This window comes from Harpia harpyja, chromosome 5 (genome assembly GCF_026419915.1).
Source record: "Harpia harpyja isolate bHarHar1 chromosome 5, bHarHar1 primary haplotype, whole genome shotgun sequence".
Classification (NCBI taxonomy): domain Eukaryota; kingdom Metazoa; phylum Chordata; class Aves; order Accipitriformes; family Accipitridae; genus Harpia; species Harpia harpyja.
The window spans coordinates 46,180,710-46,185,839 of NC_068944.1; positions in this window are offsets into that span (position 1 = coordinate 46,180,710).

Here is a 5,130-nt window from a genome sequence, read left to right on the forward strand (position 1 = left end):
GACTAGGATTTAAAAAAACAATAAAAGGTCCACTATATTCATTGGTTTGCCAGAATAAAAATATTTAGTTTTAAAATAGAATAAAAATATTTTCTGCTAATTTCACAGGATGCCTAAAATACATGTATTTCAGAGGGAAACAACTGAAAGTTTTTAGAAGTCACAAGCTTTGTTTTTTGTATACTTATCCTGGATGAAATAAACCTAAGGTAACAACCCCCCACCCCACGCCCAATATAAGCCTGTTACACTTGAAAGATTTGTTCGGAATGTCCAGTGGGAACCTGGAAATCGTAATAATTTGTAGTATCGATTGTGTGAAGCTATGCAGCTGGGGCCTCTAGTGAATAGACAGGAATAGACATTTTATTGATTAACTTTTACAGTCATATTTTCAGGACTGTGCTGCAACATAATTTTCACTTCCCAGCTTTGTGCTGCTGCATCATGAAACTTGGATTCTTCTCTCTTAACATTTACCCACCTGAGGGAAACAGTATGGACTTGTCTTTTTTAAGCTGTGCTCTGCAGAAATGCATAATATTTGGTGCAGTGAATTCTTCTAAATTTCCCCTCTGCTGTCACAATAAAATGAAAAATCTTCACAAGTGATGTTAGTAAGTATTGCATAAGTTGAAAGTTGAACCCTCCCCCCACCGTATACTAGATGCTATTGTGTAATACCTTCTAGTAATTCTTATCCTTCTTTGCATTTTCATTTTTATTTTCTAAGTGGCTAAGATTGTGGCAAAAACAACCCCCCTCCTTACACCCACAAATTTCAGAAGTGCTTAAAGAAATTTGCCCCATAATGAAAAAGGTGTTTTTATTACTTAGTGGAATTTTAATAGGAGAAGGCAGAATGCTCCCCTGAAAATCTGAAATAAATCACCAGTAAAAACTGATTTATTTTCAGGAGTTACATCCTGCATTAACTACGATTCTTTATAAAAATACTGAGCGGGCAGGGTTTTGGTACAATTACTAATCAATCATTAAAAAAATATATGTGTACATACTGAAGACTTAAATAGGCAAAGCTTAGAAGCCATTATTTTGCATTTCTGAAATTATTCATTTCCAGGAAAGAACAAAAATGGCATTGGGCAAGGAACAGTTGCATATTTGCTGCTTTTTACAGTATGGGTTACTTTCTACATCAGATGCCTGAGCCATTTCTCTTTCATGCACATACACAATTACCAGTGAAAATCCTGATCCGTTTTTCTTCATTTAGTGACTGTTTATTATTAATTACTCTGTGTGTTTACTTTCACTTGGACCATGTTTTTCACATAAGTTTAATATTGACTTTCACAAAATAGGCCAAATATTCACCACCATCATCACTGGTGCTAATATGATTTAAACCTCTGTCATCCCGTTATTTTTCTAAGTTATGCTAATATTAATGTCTTCTAATGATATAAATGTTTAAGATATTTGTGGTCATGTCCCCTTTTGTCCTTCTCCTCTCATCAGAGACATCACGGTGTGCACCATATGGAGCTACAACTGAGGCAGAAATGCTCCCAGCCATTACAAAAGGTTCACTTCGTTTACCATTGTCACGCTTATGACTGAATAATTCCTATTTTCTCTTAAAAAATCAGGAAAAGTGGGGAGAACTTTAAGGTAAGAATAACAGCATCAAAGAAAGAGGAAGAATAGCAGCTTCTCAAGGCCTCTGTGTTGACTGGACCTGGAATAACCTGGAAAAAGACAAAATAGTCTCAATTAGGTAAACTAGAAAATTTAAAGTGGTAAGTTCCTTTTTGTGCATGGAAGAATAATACATTATCTACCAAGCTGAGTAAAGTAGAAACAGATCTTAATGGCACTCTAGGCCTCAGTCTTTCAAACATCTATGAATGTGAGAAGTTTCACGGAACTGATTACCCTATAAACATGTGAAAAGCTGTTCACAAGTTTCCAAGATTGAAGATGAAAACTCTTTTAATATTAAGTATCGCTTATGATTTTATTTTGTGTATGTGACGCTTTATTATAGAAGGTAAGTAGTGAATTATGACGTAAGTATTACAGGAAATCAGTGAAGTGACTGACTCTGTCATTAAATTCAGATTAAAGTAATGGAAATCCAAATTAATGTTTTTGTGTGTGTGTGTGATTTAGTTAAAGAAAGGGGAAATGGTATTCCCTTTTCTAAACATTTGTGGAGATGTTTAAATGAGATCAAAGTATTAATTCAGTAAGTTTTATATGTTCTAGGTGGATAATCTCCTAAGTGCTCAGGACTGTGAATAGCATGTTAACTGCATTGTTAGATATGATATTTAGTTTCTTTTTCCTTTTCTATTTTGGCATATCCATTCTACGGCTTCTTACAGCTATGATAAACTTTCCATTATAAATTAAGCAAGGTAAACTTTAAAATTTGTAGGAAATTAAAAAACTTGAAATATTTTAAATATTTATCTATATAAAATGTTTCTCAGAGAGTACAATCTTTTACACTGCACAAATTCAGGACTAATTTCAGTTAAGTTCTTGAATTTGATTGGAGAATTCTAAGGTTTACCGTGACATAGCTGAAGGCTGGTTGTCTCCATTACTTCATCTGTTTCTCTCAGAGAAATTGAAAATCTGAAAAATTTGAATAAGCTTGTACCATTTAGTTTGATTTTAATGCAGAAGACATAAAACTATAAACATAAAACTATGAAGCTATAGCTAAGAAGTCCACGAACCCTTTGTTTTCTAAAAATTACTGGAAAAATGAAGACCTGAAGTAAGTGAAAATTTGTGTTTATTGACTTTCACAGTACCTATGACACAAATACTTACATAAACGGATTAAATAATAACAATGGTATAGGAGATGACTGTCCAGGTATAGGATATGATCCTATACATCTGTGTCTTCCCAGTAACTATAGTTACTACTGGGAAAAGATGAATTGATTGCAACGGAAATCTACTTGACACTAAGCATTTGCAGTGGCAGGCAAAATTATTTAAGAAAAGAGAATATAAAATTAAGAAAGACAGATGGACTCATAAGAGTGAAATACAAATAGTCTGAATCAGGATTGATTTCAACATAATGTGGTGGAGGAATCCCCATTTATTGATCAACTTTAAAGCCCATGCACAGCACTTAAAAAGATAAAGTAAGCAAGGTCAGATAATCAAAGCATTTAAATAGTAAAAACAGCAACTGCCACTGTAGACTGCTAAAATAAATCCATAATACAAATTGCTTTAGCAAAAAGTGGATGAGCAGCTGATCTTCCTATTGAACTTTTATACTGTTCAGTGACCACACTGGGGAAAGGATTGGGACAAATGCCTTGAAGATCAATATTGAGTGAGATGTAGCAGGGATTCATTCTGAACATGAAAAAATTACAAGTATGAGAGTAGAGATCTTGTGGAAATGTCATCAAGAAAGGACTGTTCTTTTAAAATATCACACATATTATACGAACATGACATTCATTGATATTCTATTTTGATGTCTGAGCATTGAAAGCTTATTAAATCAGAAATTTAGTTATTGCAAAACATGAATATAAGACAAAGAGAACTAATAATTTTAGTGAAATTACTTCTAAGAATTTAATAACTTCTGTCTTCAAAACAAGGAGACTTTTAAACATATTAATTAATATAGTATTCAGCTGAGGCTGGTACTTTCCAGGCATATGTATTTTAAGTTTTTTGCTGAATAGACATGGCAAACCAGAACATTTTATTGTTTCTTTTTTTTTTTCATCCTGTTGCTTTTTCTGTGTTCAACATGCATCTGTAATTTACATGTTTAATGTAAGTACTATTTCTTCCAATCTGTTCTAAATAGCATTTTCATAGACATTTTTAATGTTTCATAGAAACTAGAATGATCTACTGCAAGTGTTCCAAATTTAATTCCTCCTAAACCTTTATAGGTTTTTCATTTTAAAATAGATATTAAAAATGTGCTATAGCTTTCATTTATACGTTAATTTTTCCAGCACTGTTTGAAAAGTATTTATGAGAAAGAAATACTAGATGTAGTAGTACTACAGTAACTCATTGTTTCATATCTGTGGTACTTATTCATAGTTTTATTATATCATTGCATGAGAAATACTGCATTTTCATGGACGTATTGCCCCTTCTAAATGCAGAATCCTGCTTTTTTTAAATTTTTGACTGTAATCTTCCTTTCATTTCATGTTCATTGCCCTACTTATAAAAAAGGTGTTATTGTTAGTAAATAACAATTCAAGGTTTGAAGGTATATGTATTTCAAGCAATTAAAAAAAAAGGATAATTAAAACTAGAGTATTATTTCAAGGATATACAAAATACTTTTTTTTTAATATAAGATAACATTCATGTTTTCTTTGCAGGCCTTATTCAACAAAAGATGTTAGAGGAACTGATTCCCAAAATCATATAGTTTGTTCACTATGGTAACTATACAATACACGTCCTTGTAGTGAATAGTTATTAGCAACTAATATTGGCTCCATATTTGCTATATGAATTGCTGATTACAGCAATTTCAATGGCAAAATTGTGAAACAATATTCATAGTTGTCAGAGAAAGGTCAGCTTATTTGCATTCATTAGGAACTTGGAGGGTCATACAGCATGCTTTTCCTTTGGGATGCTTACAGTTATTGATTTGTATACAGCTGTAGGAAAAATTAATTAGAATTATATTTCATTTACCACTGGAGGCTGTATAATAATTATAATAATAACAACAGAGTTCTACATCAAAAAATTAGAGCCAGCAAATTAAATAATTGTCATTTTTTAAAATTAAAATTGTTAGATTTAAATTATTTAAAATAATCTCCTTTGAATAGCCTGAGGAAATGTCTTAGAGAACTTTTGTTAATACTCACAGTACTTTTATTTGCACAAAAATGCATAGGCACTTACATTAATGTGACATAAAGTATTCAAAACTTTTCTATTTAGGAATGATCTTTAAAGATGCTTATAAACCCAGAAAACATTTAATCATATGCTTAACTTTCCTTATATAGCAAACTTTTCTTATATAACTGTATAATTACTAACTTCAAAATTTAATTTAAGCATATGAATAATCCTGTCCTAATAAATGAGCTTATATCTGTACTCTAGTTATTAAAGACATTTCAGGACCAA